The sequence below is a fragment of the Elaeis guineensis genome, chromosome 4, assembly GCF_000442705.2.
Source record: "Elaeis guineensis isolate ETL-2024a chromosome 4, EG11, whole genome shotgun sequence".
In the NCBI taxonomy this organism is placed as follows: Eukaryota; Viridiplantae; Streptophyta; class Magnoliopsida; order Arecales; family Arecaceae; genus Elaeis; species Elaeis guineensis.
Window position 1 is genome coordinate 90,134,159 of NC_025996.2, and position 22,653 is coordinate 90,156,811.

Here is a 22,653-nt window from a genome sequence, read left to right on the forward strand (position 1 = left end):
CACCTTCTTCAAGAAAGATATGCAAGGGATCTAATTTTTACATAATGATGCGGTTGTTGTATCTTTAAATATCACAGATTATTATGTACGCTGTATCTTGGTGGATAATGAAAGTTGGCTGATGCTTTATTTTATGATGCATTCTCTAAGATGGATATTTTCTTCGATTAGTTGGGTAGGTTAGATTCTCTATTTGTAGGATTCACTGGAGATACCATATCCATCAAAGGGGTCATCATCCTGTCAGTTACTACTGGTCAAGCACCCTGATAGTCTACTATGCAAATCGACTTCCTAGTGATCAGAGCATCTTCGACATTCAATACCATTCTTGGACGATCAGGGCTAAATGCTCTTCGAGCTGTGGTATCGACATATCATGTGTTAATGAAGTTTCTAATAAGGCAAGGAGAAGGAGAGGTCTGAGGAGATTAGGCACTGGTGCAGCAATGATACACGATCACCCTCAGAGAACAAAACTATCAAACACTCTTTCTATCAAGGGGTTGGACACTACTTGTGATGAATTGACTGATGAATGCAGGGAGCAGTGGAGGACCTTGTCATGGTTCCCTTGGAAGATGGAAATAAGAAGCATATGATCAAATCGAATCTAGATGAGATAATTAGGAATCACCTCATCTCTTTTTTCCAGAAAAATATCGATATCTTTGCTTGGTCGTCTACTAACGTGCCTAACATCAAACCTAAAGTCATGATGCATCGACTGAATGTGGACCCAGTCTACTGACTTGTCAAGTAGAAGAAATGAAGGTTTGCCTTGGAATGGTAAAGGACAATTGTTGAAGTGGTAGACAAGTTAATTGATGTCAGTTTTATCAGAGAAGTGACCTATCCAAATTGGTTCGCAAATGTGGTCCTCGTAAAGAAGGTGAATGAAAAGTGGCAGATATGCATAGACTTCATCAATCTGAATACAGTCTGTCCAAAAGATAGCTATCCCCTACCTCGAATTGACTAGTTGGTGGATGCCACATCGGGCCATGAACTCCTTACTTTCATGGGGCCTTTTCCGACTACAATCAAATTTGGATGGCACCTGAAGATGAAAAGACACTTTTGTTATGGATCGGGATCTCTTTTGTTATAGATTATCTTCTTTAGCTTAAAGAATCCAAGCACCATCTACCAACAATTGGTAAACAAAATCTTCAATGAGTAGATTGATCAGAACATGGAGGTGTACATGGATGACACATTGGTTAAAAGTCGAGCCTTGAAGAACCACATCATCAACCTCAGTGAAACCTTCGTCACTCTCTGCAAATATCAAATTAAACTAAATCTGACAAGTGTGCTTTTAGGGTCACCTTAGGGAAGTTTCTTGGATTCATTGTCTCACACTGAGGCATCAAAGCTAATCCTGAGAAGATTAAAGTTGTGCAAGAAATGAATCTTTCAAAGTCCATAAAGAAGGTCCAGCACCTCATGAGCAGGGTGGTCGCCCTCAACAGATTAGTTTACAGATCAACTAAGTATTATTTTCCCTTCTTCAAGGTTTTGAAGCATCCAAAGAACTTCGAATAGACTGAAGAAAGCTAGTGGGTGTTCAAAGAGTTAAATAGTTATCTTGGCTCCACACAACTCCTTAGCAAGCCATAGTCGGGTGTGGAATTGTATCTCTACTCAACAGTCTTGCCAATCGTGATAAGCTCCCTACTCATCCATCAAGAAGGTAAGATTCAAAGGCCAATCTATTATATTAACAAAATCCTTCGTGATGCAGAAACCAGATATATAAGGCTCGAGAAGCTGATTTTCACCCTCGTCATCCTGATCCGAAAGCTACAACCATAATTTCAGGCCCACACTGTAGTCATCCTAACTGATCAACTTTTGAAGCCTGTCCTGCATCGACTGGACAGGTCAAGCTGAGTAGCAAAGTGGGTGATCGAGCTCATGGAGTTTGACGTGACGTTTTGACCCTGACCCTCTTTCAAGGTGCAGATATTAGTTGGCTTCATCCTAGAATGCATGATTCTCGAGGAAAGCCCCATATAAGCCGAGCCACTGAAAGAAGATCCATCCAAAGAAGAGCCGAGGAATTGTGAGTCATGCACGTAGATGAGTAATCGAGCTCTTCCAGGTCAGAGTGAGGCTGATCCTTACTGGACTATAAAGAATCATCATGGAGTATGCCTTACACTTCAAGTTCCCAACCATCAATAACGAAGCAGAGTATGAAGCCCTTACTATCGAGCTTAGAATAGCAAAGGAGTTAAGGGTGCAAAATTTGAAAATCTATAGTGACTCTCAGTTGGTGATCGGTCAAGTTCAAGGAAACCATGAAGTCCGAGAGAAAAGCATGAAAAGGCACCTGCAAAAGATAAAAGACCTAATCTTTATATTCACTAGCCTCGATATTCGATAGATGCTGAGGTCAGAAAACTCCTGAGCCGACCTACGATCTAAACTAGCGATCTCAGCATTCGATGATGTATCCAAAGAGTTCTTTTTCGAAGTCATGAAAAGGCCCGACATTGAGGAACTCACCTTGGTGATGCAGATCAATAACGAACCAAATTGGGTAGACCCACTGATCCATTATCTCAGAGATGGGATGCTACCAATAGATCTGAAGGAGGCTCAAAAACTAAAGAACCAGGTATCTCGCCACATTCTCTATGAAGACAAGCTGTACAAGAGGTCATTTTCTCTACCACTCCTCAAGTGCCTACATCCCTCCGAAGCTGACTACGCTCTATGAGAGATGCATGAGAGGACATGTGGAAATCATCTAGAGGGCATGTCACTAGCCTACAAGATATTTCGGTAAGGATACTACTGGTCCACCATATAGCAGGATACACCCGATTTGGTCAGGCGATGTGATTGATGCAAGCTAAATACAAATACCCAGTGCCGATCGACTACGCCGCTGTCCCTCATTAATATGTCTTGGCCCTTCATGAAATGGAGAATTGATATCCTCAGGCCATTTCCTCAAGCATCAGGTCAATAGAACTTTCTGCTAGTCACCGTCGATTATTTCACCAAATGGATGGAGGCTGAACCATTGACCCGTATCACTAAAGCCAAGGTAAAGGACTTCGTCTGGAAGTCTATTGTATATCGATTCAGCCTTCCTCGAGTATTAATCATAGACAATGGCCTCCACTTTATCAGTGTTTGATTCACCAAATTCTATCGAGACTTGGGCATATTACACCACGTCATGTTAGTGTTGTGATCCAGGTGGTGTGCCCAAGGCCCAGGGGACCAAGGCTAAGGCCAAGGTCCATCATTCATGAGGGCTTCATGGAGGCTCTAGGGCTAGTTAGGTCCTAGGTTGAAAGGCTGTGGGCCTTTCGGATTCTTGAGGTCTAAGTTATGTGGGCCTCAAGGGACCAACTCTTTATGTACCAGGTCTGAGCCCAGGATAGGTGAGATTAGGTTGAGTCATGGGTGTACATTGGCTTGGGTTAACCTAATCTCCCATAGAGTTGGTCAAGGGAGTTTTGGGTTTGGGTCACTTGACCCGATGTTTATATATACATGTACTTGTATAGGTTTGATTAAGCCAAGTAATAGACGACTCTTTCTTCCAAATCTCTCTTTCTCTTCTCCCTCTCTCTCCAGCCATCCTCCATGCCCCAGGAGCAAGAAACCCTAGGGTTTCTTGCCGCCAGGTCCAGATAAGGAAAGAAAGAAGGGAGGCGTTAGCCCTTTCCTCCTTGCAGCCGCCAACCAGATTGCTCCCCTCCTCTCTTGCAGTCACCCAAACACCAAGTCCAAGACCTGAAATCTCTTGAGAAGAGGTTGTTACAAGTCCCTCTCAGATCTGGAGTTGATCTGAGGTCGTTTGAGGCACGGGTGAGATCTCCATCAACAGATCTACAAGAAAGGCTGCAGCAGGACAGATCTGCAAGGTCTGTCTCCATCTACCTTCTTCCCTGTCTAGAATATCTCAATTCAAGATCTACGAATTGAAGGACCTCGATCCAGGTCTGATCTGGTTGGATACTAGATCTTGGATTTTTTAGAGGTGATTTTAGAGGCATTCTTCATCTGGAATGAAAGGTTGACGAAAAAGACAGCAACCAGACTGATTTCATCAAGGGCCTTTGATCGAGTCCAGAAGTCTCCAGATCTGTTCGTTGCTAGTTCTGCTGCACCCAAGGTCTGTGGGAGGAGCCGGGATCGTGCTCCAACAATTGGTATCAGAGCCACGATGGTGAGAAAGTGGTTCCAAGCAACGAGAAGTTGAAGATCCCAAGTGCTGAAAATTTTTAGCAAGATACCATCAAGGTATATTCTATACTTTTTGATTTTATATTGCTTGTTTGGCTTGGATCCAGTCATGGGCAGCAATATGAAAGTCGATTTTGAGAAGTTTGATGGAAAGGAGAATTTTTTCATATGGAAAATTTGGGTGGAGGATCTTCTGGTGCAAGCAGATCTGGATCAGGCTTTGGATGAGAAGTCTGAGGGAATGACCGATAGACAATGGGCATCGTTGGAGAAGAAAGCATGCTCGGTGATCAGAGGATGTTTGGCGGATGCGGCGTTGTATTCGGTGCTAGAACAAAAGACCCCGAAGGGCCTTTGGTCGAAGTTGCACACCATGTATATGGGGAAGAATATGTGCAACAAGCTGATGCTGAAGAAGAGGTTGTACAGTCTTCGGATGCAGGAGGGATCTGATGTGATTGACCACATTCAGAGGTTCGACCAGTTGTGCATGGAGTTGTTGAATATCGGGGTGAAGCTGGATGAGGAGGACAAGTTTCTGTTGCTTTTGTGTTCGCTGTCAGGATCATATGACTCTTTGGTGACTACACTGCTCTACGGCAAGGAGACTCTGGAATATGAGGACATTGTCTCGGTGCTGAGGTCTAATGAGCAAAGGGAAAAGTTAACCAGAGATCGGACTCCCCAGGAGGGTTTGGCAGTAGGGGAGAGGACAGGCAGAGGCAGAGGCAGAAGCAAGTCCAGGGGACGGTCCAAGTCCAGAAAGGAAAAGAAAGAGATGAAATACTTCAAGTGCAATGAGTTCGGGCACTTCAAGCGAGAATGTCCACTATGGAAGAGCAAGAAGGGAGAATGAAGTGGCTCAGAATCAGTGAGTGCAGTTGCTGGGCAGCAGGTGGAGGATGATCTACTTGTGGTATCAGATGGTCACAGGCATTACACAGAGGAGTGGACACTAGACTCTGCATGCTCACATCACTACACACCACACAGGTCTTGGTTTGCAACATACACCAAGACAGATGAGGGATCAGTGACTCTAGACGACAATCATCCTTGCAAGGTGGCTGGGATAGGGACAGTCAGGGTGAGGATGTTTGATGGGATTGTGAGGACATTGACAAATGTAAAGCACATCCCGGAGCTGGAAAAGAATCTGGTGTCACTAGGCTACTTGGAGAGCAGTGGATACAGCTTCAGCAGTAGGGCTAGAAGTAGAGTACTGAACATCTCCAATGGAGCTATGGTAGTGATGAGAGGCAGGAGGTTGGACAATAACCTCTATCGCATGGAGGGATCTGTGGTGACTGGAGAGTCTGATGCAGCAGCTGCAGCACAGGACCAGCAGGGGGCTTACAGGATGTGGCACTACCGCCTAGGCCACATGGGTGACAAGGGGCTGAGGGAGTTGAGCAGGAGAGGACTCATCTCTGATTTGGAGGATGGTGCTACAGGAAAGATCTGTGAGCCTTGCTAGATGGAAAAGCAGAAAAGAGTTCAGTTCAACATCAGTACAGCCCGCAGTGCAGCCCCTCTGGAGTTAGTACACATGGATGTGTGGGGATCAGCCCCAGTTTTAGCTAGGAATGGGGCCAGATACTTCATGACCTTGATTGATGATTTCTCAAGGAAACTCTGAATTTACTTCATGAGAGAGAAGTCAGAGGTCTTCATCAAGTTCAAGATCTGGAGAGCTGAGGTGGAGAAGGAGCAGGGGAGGAGCGTGAAGTGTCTGAGGTCAGACAATGGCAGGGAGTACATCAGCAGAGAGTTTCAGGATTACTGTGAGGAGTGTGGGATCAGAAGACACTTCTCAGTTAAGGAGACTCCACAGCAGAATGGGATGGCCGAGAGGATGAACAGAACACTTCTGAAAAAGGCATGATGCATGAGGCTGCAGGCAGGGCTTCCAAAGGCATTCTGGGTTGACACAGTTGACGCAACCGGTTACTTGGTCAATCGGTCACCTCACACCAGGTTGGATGGCAGGCTTCCAGAGGAGGTGTGGTCTGGGAGGACAGTTGGGCTGGATCATCTATGGGTATTTGGGTGCACGGCCTATGTGCACATTGGAGCTGGTGAGAAGAGCAAGCTAGATGCCAGATCACGCAAGACGGTGTTTCTAGGCTATCCGCAAGAAGTTAAGGGATACAGGCTGTGGGATCCCTTGGAAAAGAAGGTCATCATTAGTCGGGATGTGACTTTTGATGAGGAGTCAGTCCTACGGAGGTGAGCAGGCATGGAGGAGCAGCAGGAGCAGGAGGAGGTCCAGCAAGGCGTTGCTGGACAGCTAACCTCTTTGATTTTGCCTCTTGCAGGTACTGCTAGAAAACATGACATTCAGGTGGAGAACCTACCTAAGGTGTCTCCACAGGTGGAGAGGATTCGGATGGATGATCGAGGCGAAGAGGTCCAGCAAGAGCGAGCTGGATCGAGGACTGATATCGATATTGCCCTACACAAGCCCAAAAGGATCATCAGGCAATCGGACCGATATGGCTTCGAGGAGATATTGTCATATGCCCTGGTGACAGTGAATAGAGACCCATATATGTATCAAGAGGCTATTGAGAGCCAGGATAGAGAGCGGTGGGTCTAGGCGATGTCCGAGGAGATGCAGTCTCTCCACCAGAACCAAACGTGGCGATTGGTGCAGTTGCCACAGGGGAAGAGGCCCATTGGCTGCAAATGGTTCTACAGTCACAAGGATAGAGTGAAGCTGGTTGAGGCCTTGGGACACCAAGGTGGAGATTGTTGTGATCCAGGTGGTGTGACCAATGAAGCGAAAATTTAGTACAGGGGCAAAATGGTAATTTTAAAACTTTTTCAAAATTACTATTTTACAGTGGAATTATTAATTAATCTTATTAATTAATACTAATTAACCCTACACTAAGATCTAAATATGATACAACAGCATGCATTTAAATTTGAAATTCAAATTTGAATCAGTAAACCTTTTACAGTACTGTGTTCAGAACACATCACCTTTTGCGGGTAGTCGATCACCGCAATCTGATCACCGTCGGGGACTTCTGATCGTCACATCACAGCCACACAAATGTCTGGCCTCTGCGGATCATCCACATGAAGCTCCCGTCTGATCAGCTCCTCACGAATGCTAGTTCGTGATTTCACCCTTTTGATGACAGATGATGATCGAACTCCTTCGATCGATGTGTGCCGACTTCTCAGATGCTCTGAATCATTAGCACAGTTTTTTGAGAGGCTGATGGATCTCTTCCTAAAATTTGGTGGACTCACGACACTTGTGACACACCAATCTCACTTCCCGAACCCTAGGTAGAAACCCTAGGGTACACACCAAAAACCCTGCACCCAATTTTGTCTCTTTTCTTTCTTTTTCTCTCGAAAGGTTTTGGACCTTCACCTCGCACACAAGCCTTCCTCACACCCCACTTTCTTTCTCTTAATTTTTTTGTGCACACCCCACCTTTCTGCCATTTTTAAAATAACGTCGAACGTGTCTTATCCGCATGAGAGGATAAAGACAAGTGGTTACACATTTGAATTCAAATCAAATTTGAATTCAAACGAAAACCAACTTATCCCTATCCTTTTGGGCATGAGAAGAGAAGGGGTGTGGCTCTTTGTGTGTAGAAAATGTTTCATGAGAAACCTTTTCTCGTGTAAGTAATGTGGCGCACAAAATGGATAAGGATGAAGGGGCAAGTGATAAGTTATCCATTCAAATTCAAACATGCTTTGAATTTGAATGGCAAACTAATTATTTTATCCATCCATATGGTGCACAAATGAGGGCGTGGGGAAGGGTTTTGCATGAGAAAAATTTCACGAGAAGTTTCTTCTCATGAATTCAAATGGGTGCAAGAAAGTTGGGTGTCGCAGGGAATTTAAAACAAGGTGGTTTGATTCAAATTGAGCCAACCTAGTTTAAAATAGGTTAAGCACAATTAGACCAGATTAAACCCAACATAATTAGGCTTAATTAGGCTAAATAAAATTCTAATTAAATCAGAAATTAACTAAGCCTAACCCCTGATCAAATCAGGGACTAAACCACCTTAGCGATTAGGTCAACATTTAACCTAATCGGGTCAATCCAAACTGAATCCAATTCAATTGGACTTGATCCAAAAATAATTACTCAATCAAATTGAGTTAATTAGCGATCAAATCACTAATTAAACCTTTCATAAATATTGAGTCCAAATTCGATGGGCAATCAGGCATCAGAGACCATCGATATGAAACCCTGATCAAAGAATTCAAATTTCAAATTCAAAATTTGAAATTCAAAATTTTGACCCCGATACCCAAAATGTGTGGAACTCATGATCAGAGAATCCTAATTCTCAATCATAGAGTCTCAGACACATAAGACTCATAATCAGCCATCTGATCAGAAAGGAACCACTAATGTGTGTGACCCCGCAGGTTCGAACCTAAGCCGGTAGCACAGGAACCAATTCCTGTACTAATCGAAGAGACCATCTAGCAATAGTATCCGATGACCGGATAGGTCGAATAATTGTAATCGCAACATTCAGAACCTACGTGAATATGGTTACCGTATAATTCACCCCTTTTGACCCCTGTGTTTAGGACGACTCAGGGTTAAACTGTCAACCCTGATGATATCATCCGAATCATGCTCAACTCAATTAGTCCTGTGACTCCTCACTAGGACTACCCTGGTCAAAGTTTTGCTAAATTAAAACACGACTGTATACAGCTCCTAAACTGGAGTGGTCAATCCCATCTTGACACACGCACCGACAAGTCAAGTACTTGACTACACCCAGCAGCCTTCCATCATTGAATTAAAAATTCAGGTAGTCCAGTGCCTAAGTGCAGTGAGTTGCTTGCAAGTCACCGTGGCGGTCTCAGGTCGGAGAGACATTTATACCCATATCCCATCGGAGCAAATCTTGACAGCAGAAATAGCTCCGGAGTTAGTCACGTTCAGTGCAGATGTACCATTACATCTCACCTGTATGCCATACCAGTGTCTCCACACTCTTTGGTTATGAGGACAACCAACCCATATGGCACACAATGACCTATGCTCGATAAACGTTGTCGTCTTTGGTAACAATGTATCATTTGGTCGCGAACATGTTTAAGGACTAAGCGACAAATCCTCCTTTGTCGAGTCTAAATAGTCCTAAAGACTTCACCACAACACAGGAGTTCATTAGAAGATGAAACATTTGTGATGAAAAAATACCAAAATAACTTTTATTTATTTATAATTCATGTACTAATACAAAAAGAGCACAACCGTCAACAGGCTGACGATTGGCTTTGGGACACTATTCTCAACAATCTCCCACTTGGCCTAAAGCCTATCGGTGCAGTATCTAATACCCATCTTCGACTTATAGTTGTTGAACTCCTTCACCGCAATGGCTTTAGTGAATGGGTCGGCCAGGTTCTCCTTTCCGTCGATCTTCTAAAGGTCGACGTCACCTCAATCCACGATCTCCCGGATGAGATGGTAGCGGCACAGAATATGCATCGTCCGCTGGTGTGCCTTTGGTTCCTTCGCCTGAGCAATGGCTCCAGAGCTGTCGCAGTAGAGCAGAACTGGACCAACAAGGGAGGGTGCTACTCCGAGCTCGATGATGAATTTTCTCAGCCACACCGCTTCTTTGGCAGCATCTAATGCAGCAATATACTCCGTCTCGCATACTGAATCAGCCATAGTGTGCTGCTTGGAACTCTTCCAGCAGACAGCCCCACCATTAAAGATAAAAATAAATTCTGACACACTCTTGCTATCATCGCGATCTGATCGGAAACTAGAGTCTGTAAATCCTATAAGTCTCAAGTCCGATTCACCATATATAAGCCACTAGTCCTTAGTATTTTTTAAATACTTCAGGATGGTTTTAACAACCTTCCAGTGATTCTCTCCTGGATCAGATTGGTATCTACTCACTACCCCTAGTGAGTATGCCACATCTAATCGTGTACATATCATGACGTACATGATAGATCCCACTGCCGAAGCATATGGAATCCTACCCATACGCTCTCTCTCTTGAGGTGTTGTCGGACAATCCCTCTTCGAGAGAGAAATTCCATGGCCTATCGGTAGATAGCCTTTCTTGGAATTTTTCATGCTGAACCTTTTCAGCATAGTATCAATGTACGTGGACTGGGATAAGCCAAGCAACTTTTTGGATCTATCCCTATAGATCCTCATCCCTAGGATGTAGGAAGCTTCTCCCATATCCTTCATGGAGAACTGTGACGATAGTCAAATCTTTATTCCCTGTAATGCAGGGACATCATTCCCGATTAAGAGAATGTCATCCACATACAATATAAGAAATACTACTACTGGACCATTAGCCCTCTTATAAATGCAGGGCTCTTCTCCGTTCTTAACGAAGCCATACGTTTTGATCGTCCTATCAAAACGTATGTTCCAACTTTGAGATGCCTGCTTAAGTCCATAAATGGACCTCTGTAGCTTGCACACCTTAGACTCATCTGTGGATGTGAACCCTTCAGGTTGTATCATATACATCTTTTCGTCCAGCTCTCCATTTAGGAAAGCTGTCTTCACATCCATCTGCCAGATTTCATAGTCAAGATGGGGAGCTATCGCAAGCATAATCCGAATGGATTTCATAGTCCAGATTTCATGGACTCCATTTCGAATTTCATAGCCTCTAGCCATTTCTCAGAGTCAGGTCTCTGCATTGCATCCATGTAGGTGATCGGATCCTCATCGTTTTCATCAAGTTCGACAGGATCACCATCCCGGACCAAGAAACCATAGTATCTGTCCGGTTGATGTGGTACTCTACCAGACCGCCTTAAGGGTGCATAATCAATGGGCTCCGGATCTGATCTAATCAAATCCGGTTCAGGTTCAATAACATGTGTCGGTTTTTTCACCTGTCGAACTTCGTCAAGTTCGACCTTAGAGGCAACAATTTTTTCACTAAGGAACTCCTTTTCTAAAAAAATTGCCTTAAGGCTGACAAACACCTTTTGCTCATCAGCAAGATAGAAATAATATCCTTTGGTCTCTTTTGGGTACCCTATAAAATTACACTTGTCAGACCTAGGTCCAAGCTTGTCTGTAATTAAACGTTTAACATAAGTCGGACACCCCCAAATCCTAAGGTGTGAGAGTACTGGCTTACGTCCTATCCATATCTCATATGGCATTTTGGCTACAGACTTACTCGGAACTCTATTTAGAAGGTAACAAGCTGATTCGAGCGCATATCCCCAGAGGAAGATCGGCAGACCAGCAAACCCCATCATGGATCGAACCATGTCTAACAGGGTCCGATTTTTCCTTTCAGACACAACATTATGCTGTGGTGTTCCAGGAGGAGTCCATTGAGAGAGAATCTCATTCTCCCCTAGATACGTCAGAAACTCATTGGAAAGGTATTCACCTCCTCGATCAGATCGAAGAGTTTTAATACACTTCTCAGTTTATTTTTCTACCTCATTTCGGAATAGTTTGAACATTTCAAATGATTCCGACTTATGCTTCATTAAATAGACATACCCATACCTAGATAGGTCGTCTGTGAAGGTTATGAAGTAGAAAAATCCACCTCTTGCACTTGAGCTCATGGGTCCACATACACAGAATGTACCAAACCTAAGAGTTCACTGGCTCGCTCACCTTTTCCAGTAAAAGGTGACTTGGTCATCTTCCCAAGAAGACAGGACTCACAGGTTGGAAGTGATTCACAATCACTAACTTCAAGAATTCCTTCTTGAGCCAACCTGTTTATCCTGTTCTTATTGATATGACCTAGCCTACAGTGCCAAAGGTAGACTTCTGACACATTATCTATTCTAGAGCGTTTACCGAAGTTTTGAACCACATTAACAGGCTGTGATAGTAAGTAAATTTCATTATTTAATTGTCCAACAAATATTGTAACACCATTCAAAATGATATTGCAAATATTTTTTTTTATTAAAAAATCATAACCGTACATGGCCAAAAGGCCTACAGAAATAATGTTTAATAAAAAATTTGGACAATAGTGACATTTACTCAGAATTACATTACGAGAATTGATTACAAGACTCATGATTCCTAAAGCTAGAACTGAAATTTTGCTTCTATCTCCAACGTTCAGAAATCTCTCACCTTCATCAAATCTCCTACTGACCTGCAGATTCTGCATCGAATTACAAATATGATAAGGGCTTCCGGTATCCAATACCCAGGCAGTAGTATCACAAATCGAAAAGTTGCAAGGAGTTATCATATAATTACCTTGCTTCTTCTTTGGCCTGTTCGGGTCCAGGGAGGCAATGTATTGAGGACAGTTCCTCTTTTAATACCCCTGCTTCTTGCAAAAGAAGAACTCTGCCTGGCTCTGGTCGTGCTTGCGCTTCTTGGTCTGACCCTGTGCTACTGTCCCAGCATGAGATTGCACCTTCTTATTTTTCTTCTTCTTGTTCTTCTTCCCCTTCCCAAAGGGTTGACGACGAGAAGAAGACCCTCCCACTACATTCACCGACTCCTTATGGAGTTGGTGATCCTTCTCAAAGTTCTGCAGCAACCCCAACAATCCGTGGTAGTTTACTGCAGGCTTTGTCATTCGAAAATGAGTAAGGAATGGGAGGAAGGACTTGGGCAAGGAATTAAGGATCGCATCCTTACCGAGCTGCTCGTGCAGAGGAAAGCCCAATTTGCTTAGGCGCTCAATCATCTCGATCATGTACAGTACATGATCAGTGACTGAGGCCCCATCTCTCATCCGAGCATTGAAAATGGCACAACTAGTTTTGTGCCTTTCAACATCGTCAGGCGTGTCAAAGGAGTCGTTCAACATTTGAAGCATCTCCTGTGGCTGGGCGTTCTCAAACCTTCGGCTGAACTCGTCATTCATTGCTGCCAGCATAATACATCGAACGATGGTGCGGTCATTGAGCCACTTTAAGTAAGTGTCTCGGATCGCTTTACTAGCGTTCGGAGCTGGCTCCTCAGGTGCTGGACCGTTACTACATAAAGGATCTGCTCATGCTCAAGGACGATTTTTAATTTTCGATACCAGCTATCGAAATTGGGTCCCATGAGCTTGTCATTATCTAATAATGATCGGAGCGACAGGGTAGTGGCCATAGCTGCATAAAGAAAAATGAGACCTCTATTAGTACATAAATTAATACTAAAGACTTGGACTTTAGTCTAAAGTTTTTTCTAATATTTTTACGAACTGGTAGCCTCATCCTCCAATTCGAGGAATTACTTTAATTTTTTAATGGGTACTAGAATCCACACAGACTACACACGAGCCCAACTTTGGTTGGTCAACCCATGTGCATCTATGGGTAGGTTCTTAACCAGTTGTTTCTCTAAACAACTTCTAGTAATTGATTTTGCCCCAGAATCTAATCAGTAGGCTTTGGCCTCCACTGAAAAGATCTGGTTAGGTCCAACAATTAACATGACTTAATTTAGTGAATCGGACCAATAAATGATCAGGTCCGACTTTGGCCGGCCAACCTAACCACCATCAGAAAGACTCAATCAAATTATCATATTATGAATAATAATTCCATTAGCCAATGAGCACCAGGCCTTTGGGCCTCCAATGATCATTGAACTAATGGACTCATTATCATTCACTTAACGGGAGGCTATGATTTAGTTATCATTATAACTTAATCATTTTAGGGACCTAATAATTTTGAAAATTTTATTAAAGAATAGTAGAGAAGAAATCATCCAGCCAATTTCAATCCTCCCACTGACTTCACCAAGTCAGATTAAAAAAGATTTAATTAAAGCTGGCATTAGGAGCACCTAAATCAGTCACACTGATTTACCTAATGACATGGGTGAGCTCTAATCACCAAGTGATCTAATCAAAATTTAACTTACCGATTGGTCAGATAAGTGAGATCAGTAGTGGGGATTTACCATTAACTCATCAATGATCGAATCAATGCGAGTAGCTCCGGCTTAAGAACCACTGGTCAAAACTGCCGAACTTACCTTAGACACCAACCGGTTCATTAGTTTTAATTTTGATCAACTTAGTAAATAGGGCTCCACTGCGTAGCCATGAATTAAGTCCATCTTGGTCTAGTTAAAGACATGGACCCATTCAACTACAACTATTGAAGTTGAGTCTAGAGTATGCTTGATCTAATCTAATTCAACTTTTGATTAGATTTGATCAATTACTTTATTTAGTCCATTTTTTAAGCTAACCTTAGGTCTAACCCAATTATGGACCTAATTCATCTAACCCATTGACCCACAAGTTTATGCAATTGTCTTATGTCTTAATTCACAATTCTAGACCTACTAGACACCACTTAATTCTTTTAATTAAGTACTTGGGCTGATGGGTCAGGGTTTGGCATTTTGAAAATAAATTTTCAAATTTTGAAACATTTTATTTTCTGTTCACCAAATGTGTTGACTCATTTCACAAACGGATCAGCACATTTCATAAACAGCAATCTCATTGCTCACTTCATAACAGAAAATAACTCAAAATAAATCATAAATTTTCTTTTAGATCTAATCTAACACATTCATGATAAATTTTATAATTATGTCCTTTCGCTGCTTCATCGGCATGGGATATAATTGCATCGGCACCCCTACCGCCATAGGAGACCCCATCGAATGGGAAGAGAGGACCTTTAAACCCTACTTTTCTCCTATGACCGGACGGCCATGATAACCAACCCAATTAGATTACTTGCTACTTGGATCAAGTATATCTAAATATACCAATTTCAAAATTTAAATTTTGAATTTCAAATTTTAAATTTCAAATTTCAAATTTTAAATTTCAAATTTGAGATTTCAACCAAATTTTAAATTTCAAATTTTCAATCTTTAAATTTTAAATTTTAAATTTTGAATTTCAAATTTCAAATTTCGAATTTCAAATTTCAAATTTCAAATTTTGAATTTCAAATTTGAAACTTCTAACAAATTTCAAATTTCAAATTTTTTTGAATTTTGAATTTTGAATTTCAAATTTAAACTTATAGATTACACCTTAATCTATGCATGCATATGTATATCATATTCTAGAACCATGCCCTGATACCATTTGAAGCGAAAATTTAGTGCAGGGGCAAAATGGTAATTTTAAAAATTTTTCAAAATTATTATTTTACAGTAGAATTATTAATTAATCTCATTAATTAATACTAATTAACCCTGCACTAGGATCTAAATATGATACAATAGCATGCATTTAAATTTGAAATTCAAATTTGAATCAGTAAACCTTTTACAGTACTGTGTTCAGAATACATCACCTTTTGCGGATAGTCGATCACCGCAATCTGATCATCATCGAGGGGTTTTGATCATCACGTCACAGCCACATAAATGTCTAACCTCTACGGATCGTCCACACGAAGCTTCCGTCTGATCAGCTCCTCACGAATGCTAGTTCGTGATTTCACCCTTTTGATGGTAGATGTTGATCGAACTCTTTCGATCGATGTGTGTCGACTTCTCGGACACTCCAAATCATCTGCACAGTTGCTTGAGAGGCTGATAGATCTCTTCCTAAAATTTGGTGGACTCACGACACTCGTGGCACACCAATCTCACTTCCCGAACCCTAGGTAGAAACCCTAGGGTACACACCAAAATCCCTGCGCCCAATTTTCTCTCTTTTCTTTCTTTTTCTCTCAGAAGGTTTTGGACCTTCACCTCACACACAAGCCTTCCTCACACCCCACTTTCTTTCTCTTAATTTTTTTGCGCACGCCCCACCTTTCTGCCATTTTTAAAATAACGTCAAACGTGTCTTATCCGCGTGAGAGGATAAAGACAAGTGGTTACACATTTGAATTCAAATCAAATTTGAATTCAAACGAAAATCAACTTATCCCTATCCTTTTGGGTATGAGAAGAGAAGGGGCATGGCTCTTTGTGCATGAAAAATGTTTCACGAGAAATCTTTTGTCGTGTAAGTAATGTGGCGCACAAAATGGATAAGAATGAAGGGGCAAGTGATAAGTTATCCATTCAAATTCAAACATGCTTTGAATTTGAATAGCTAACTAATTATTTTATCCATCCATATGGCGCACAAATGAGGGCGTGGGGAAGGGTTTTGCGTGAGAAAAATTTCACGAGAAGTTTCTTCTCGTGAATTCAAATGGGTGCAAGGAAGTTGGGTGTCGCAGGGAATTTAAAACAAGGTGGTTTGATTCAAATTGAGCCAACCTAGTTTAAAATAGGTTAAGCACAATTAGACCAGATTAAACCCAATATAATTAGGCTTAATTAGGCTCAATAAAATTCTAATTAAATCAGAAATTAACTAAGCCTAACCCCTGATCAAATCAGGGACTAAACCACCTTAGCGATTAGGTCAACATTTAACCTAATCGGGTCAATCCAAACTGAATCCAATTCAATTGGACTTGATCCAAAAATAATTACTCAATCAAATTGAGTTAATTAGTGATCAAATCACTAATTAAACCTCTCATAAATATTGAGTCCAAATCCGATGGACAATCAGGCATCAGAGACCATCGATATGAAACCCTGATCAAAGAATTCAAATTTCAAATTCAAAATTTGAAATTCAAAATTTTGACCCCGGTACCCAAAATGTGTGGAACTCATGATCAGAGAATCCTAATTCTCAATCATAGAGTCTCAGACACATAAGACTCATAATCAGCCATCTGATCAGAAAGGAACCACTAATGTGTGTGACCCCGCAGGTTCGAACCTAAGCCGGTAGCACAGGAACCAATTCCTGTACTAATCGAAGTGACCATCTAGTAATGGTACCCGACGACCGGATAGGTCGAATAATCGCAATCGCAACATTCAGAACCTACGTGAATATGGTTACCGTATAATTCACCCCTTTTGACCCCTGTGTTTAGGACGACTCAGGGTTAAACTGTCAACCCTGATGATATGATCCGAATCGTGCTCAACTCAATTAGTCCTGTGACTCCTCACTAGGACTACCCTGGCCAAGGTTTTGCTAAATTGAAACACGACTGTGCACAGCTCCTAAACTGGAGTGGTCAATCCCATCTTGACACACGCACCGACAAGTCAAGTACTTGACTACACCCAGCAGCCTTCCGTCATTGAATTAAAAATTCAGGTAGTCCAGTGCTTAAGTACAGTGAGTTGCTTGCAAGTCACCGTGGCGGTCTCAGGTCGGAGGGACATTTATACCCATATCCCATCGGAGCAAATCTTGACAGTAGAAATAGCTCCGGAGTTGGTCACGTTCAGTGCAGATGTACCATTATATCTCATCTGTATGCCATACCAGTGTCTCCACACTCTTTGGTTATGAGGACAACCAACCCATATGGCACACAACGACCTATGCTCGATAAACGTTGTCGTCCTTGGTAACAACGTATCATTTGGTCGCGAACATGTTTAAGGACTAAGCGATAAATCCTCCTTTGTCGAGTCTAAATATTCCTAAGGACTTCACTACAACACAGGAGTTCATTAGAAGATGAAACATTTGTGATGAAAAAATACCAAAATAATTTTTATTTATTTATAATTCATGTACTAATACAAAAGGAGTACAACCGTCAACAGGCTGACGATTGGCTTTGGGATACTATTCCCAACACCCAAGGCCTAGGAAACCAAGGCTAAGGCCAAGGTCCATCATTCATGAGGGCTTCATGGAGGCTCTAGGGCTAGTTGGGCCCTAGGTTGAAAGGCTGTGGGCCTTTCGGATTCTTGAGGTCTAGGTTATGTGGGCCTCAAGGGACCAACTCTTTATGGGCCAGGTCTGAACCCAGGATATGTGAGATTAGGTCGAGTCATGGGTGTACATGGGCTTGGATTAACCTAATCTCCCATAGAGTTGGTCAAAGGAGTTTTGGGTTTGGGTCACTTAACCCGGTGTTTATATATACATGTACTTGTATAAGTTTGATTAAGCCAAGTAATAGATGACTCTTTCTCCCAAGTCTCTCTCTCTCTTCTCCCTCTCTCTCCAGCCATCCTCTACGCCTCAGGAGCAAGAAACCTTAGGGTTTCTTGCCGCCAGGTCCAGATAAGGAAAGAAAAAAGGGAGGTGCTAGCCCCTTCCTCCTTGCAGCTGCCAACCAGATTGCTCCCCTCCTCTCTTGCAGTCATCCAAATACTAGGTTCAGGATCTGAAATCTCTTGAGAAGAGGTTGGTACAAGTCTTTCTCAGATCTGGAGTTGATCTGAGGTCGTTTGAGGTGCGGGTGAGATCTCCATCAACAGATCTACAAGAAAGACTGCAGCAGGACAGATCTGCAAGGTTTGTCTCCATCTATCTTTTTTCCTGTCTAGAATACCCCAATTCGAGATCTACAAATTGGAGAACCTCAGTCCAGATCTGATCTGGTTGGGTACCAGATCTTGAAATTTTTAGAGGTGATTTCAGAGGCGTTCTTCATCTGGAACGAAAGGCTGACGAAGAAGACAACAACTAGGCTGATTTCGTCAAGGGCCTTTGATCGAGTCCAGAAGTCTCCAGATCTGTTCGTTGCTAGTTCCACTGCACCCAAGGTCTATGGGAGGAGCCGGGATCATGCTCCAACATGTCAGTGGGCCAACCCCAAGCTAATTAAGAAGTCCAAGTAACTACCCAGACCCTTCTACAGGGCTTAAAATCAAGGTTGGATCGTGCCAAGGGATCATAGGCTGATGAGCTTCATCATATGCTCTAGACCTACCAAACCACATAGAGAATCCCCATCAGTGAGAGTCCCTTCAGCCTCACCTTCGGGATAGAGACGGTCATCCCAATCGAAGTCAGGATTTCCTCATTACCGATCGAGAACTATGACAAATAAAATAATTTCAAATGGCTCCAAGCAAACTTTGATATGCTTGAAGAAGTTCGAGAGAAAGCCTGAGTAATGATAGCAATCTATCAATATAAGGTTGTGCGGTACTACAACTCTCAAGTTCGAGGCAAAATATTTAGGATTGATAAACTGATGCTATGTCGAGCCGAGATATCCCAACCAAATAAATGAGGAAAGCTCTCTCCCAATTGGGAAGGCACTTACCAAATGGATGAGATTATTAGGCCTGAAACCTACCATTTGAAGTAGTTGGATCGAACATCGCTGCAACGACCCTGAAATTCAAACAACTTATGGATGTACTATCGATAGTGTAACAAACACTCTTTTAATAAAAAAGTAGTTTTTCTTTCTAATCCATAAATTTCATAGATAGTCATAGACCTCGTTCTTCTTGCGACAATACCCAAGCAAAAGATCTCGACAGTTAAGAAGTGAGGGCTAATCTAAAGGATCCTCAAAGGCTCCTCGTTTCTAAAATAAGCTGAGCCAAAAAAAATCTTTATCATGCCAGAAGCAAGGGCTAACCATGAACGACCCTTGGAGCCCATAAATCCAAATCATCTGGACCAATAACCTTGACGACCAAGAAGCGAGGGCTAATCCGAAGGACCTTCGAAGACTCCTCATTTCTAAAACAAGTTGAGTCAAAGAAAATCTTGTTGTGCGAGAAGCAAGGGCTAACCATGAAGGACCCTCGGAGCCCACAAATCCAAATCATCTAGACCGAAGATCTCGATGACCAGAAGCGAGGGCTAACTTGAAGGACCCTCGAAGGCTCCTTATTTCTAAAATGAGCTGAACTGAAGAAAATCTTGATTGTGCGAGAAGCAAAAGCTAACCATGAAGGATCTTTGGAGCCCACAAATCCAAGTTATCCATACTGAAGACCTCCGTGGCCAAAAAATGAGGGCTAACCTAAAGGACCCTCAGAAGCCCTTTGTTCCTAAAACGAGCTGAATCGATGAAAATCTTGATAATGTGAAAAGTGAGGGTTAACCACAAAGAACCCTCGAAGCCTACAAATCCAAGTCATTAGGGCTAAAGATCTCGGTAATCAAGAAGCAAGGGCTAACCTAAAGGACCCTCAGAGGCTCTTTGGTTTTAAAACAAGCTGTGCTAATAAAAATCTTGATCATGCGAGAAGCAAGGGCTAACCATAACAGACCCTCAGAGCCTATAAATCCAAGTCATTTGAGCCAAAAACTTCGGTGGCCAAGAAGCAAGGGCTAACCTAAAAGACCCTCGGAGACCCTTATTTTTAAAATTAGTTGAGCCAACGAAAACTTTGATTATGTAAAAAGTGAGAGATAACCATGAAGGACCCTCGAAGCCCTTACATCCGAACTATCCGAATCGAAAACCTCGAATGTCTAAGAGGCAATGGCAAACTAAAAGGATCTTTGGAGGATCGATGAGAACCTTGAGAGTTTTTGTCGACCTAGGGTGGTAGAGGCAATAGATGTTCGAAACAAATTAATGCTGCGGCCTATACTATAACACCAGAATAGACTCGGAGAGATATTAGCAGGTAAGCATTAGCACAACATTTCAACAAATTTTGTTTCATAAAATTTCAAAGGTTGGATCGACCGATTACAATATTTGCTCCACAAATAACGAATGGCAAAAAAAAGCATACATCAATGTGACTGGCCATTAAGCTTTTAGAGTGAGACCGTCTCTGACTGAGGAGGGCCTTCGGTGGCAGGATCCAACGCGTCTTCGGTTGCGGGTGCCTCATCTTCGGCATCTTTGGCCTCAGGAGCCTCGGATCGCTCAATGAAGGAACCTGAAGGAGGCCAGGGAAGAGTAGCTTGACCAAGGCCTTGCATTTCCTAAAACCAACCTCGTATACCGTTAGAAAAGCTTTTACCATCCTAAGTACAACTTCGAGCTAATTGGTAGCAATTCTAGCTTTCGTTTGCTTAACCTTATCCTTGGCGATGCTGGTCACCACCTCACCTGCCGGCACGTTGCTTGAAGGGGAAGATGAGAGCCAAAAGATAAAAGCGAAAAGGGATGGACCCCTACTTATAGAAGCCCCAAACGGCACGGATCGACCGACGCTTTAGCTAGTGCCGTCGGATGGTCGTCACTTGGCATCACCTCATTGGCCGAGCTAATCCCTAAGGTGGCTCATTTATGTGCACGTCTTAGACAGTGCATGCAATGCTTTGAATCTGACACATCCCTTAATGGTGACCACCTACTGACTCTTAATTAATCATGATGGTTCTCTAATACGAGCTTCATCTTGCTCAAGCGGCACGGATGCATTGTTCTGATCGAGGGACCAAGTGCATGACATATGTTTTCGATGGAGTTGGCCTAACGTACTCCCTTCGTCCGATTCAATCTTAGCTCAGACTTGAGAGTAGAGGGCATATTATGTAGATGGAAATCCCACCTCTAGGTCGGTGAGAACAAAACCTTGATCATTGCTGACCCATTTTCTGTTGACCCTACTTCAATTGATTTCGAGCTCCTACATGGGTTTTCAAATCCCATGATTGTTGAAAATAGTTGGCAATGAGGTAGATAAGGCAATGGACAACTATCAGATACTGAGAAATTAGGCTAGGAATATTATGGGTGACACGCTCGAAATGGTCGGGATGACCTCCCATACTTCTATCCTCTCATGGCTCTCACCTCTATTTATAAATAGAGACCGATAGAGAATCTCCAGATATGCAATCTCTCCTCCCTCTCTCTCTTTTTCATCTATTCTGAATTTCTAACTTGAGCATCGGAGATTTTCTATTAAATCTGCTCCGATCAAATTTTTTTTTTACGAATTCGATCATCATTATCCTATTGTCGCCGCTTATTCTAGTCACATGTCTGTGTCAGAATCCGTAGCAATAACACCAAATATGGTATCCAACCATGATAAGTAAATCAGACGTGAGCAATTTTATCTTAGATTTGATTTTTTTTTTCTCTGGTAAATATAAATAATTTATAGCAGGTTTGATGCTGACAAAATATTACTGTGCATCTTCTGACAATAAATTGACTTTGAAACAACCAAGCTGGGCAACGGGAAGAGTTCGGACGCTTTGCGGTTGCTTCTCCTATCGAAAAATCGGGTAAAGCCGAAAGAATACGACCATCCGTTACGAGACGCCTCCGTTTTCGGGGAGGCCCGGGAGGGGGCCGAAAGCGAGGGGAAGGAGAAAGAGAAAAGCGGGAGCGCATGTTTCCAGTGCCACGTCGGTGGCATTGGTGGTCGGCAGGTGCGAGCGCTGTCTCGGGTCGCCGTCGCCGCGGGCCCCGTGCCAAAGCAAGCTCTGGATTTCTCCCGGGATTTTTAAAATCTTTCGCCAATTGACCACTCTGCTTTCCCCAAATATCCAAAATGCCCTCAGTGGGAGGATTACGCTGCAGGGCTAACTTACAGAGAGGTTAAACGAAAGCATCAACATATATTTTTTTTCCTTTTCGTTGATTGTTCAGCATTCAGATATCTGAATTTCTCAACGACCAAAATGCCCTCAGACCAGTGCATAGAACCCATCGATCAAAATAGTATCTTCAAAGTTGAATTTTTCTGTAGCTTTGAAAAAGCATATATGAAGATGAAATTGAAACCTAGCTATTGTGTACTGTATAGCACTTTTTCACAAATCA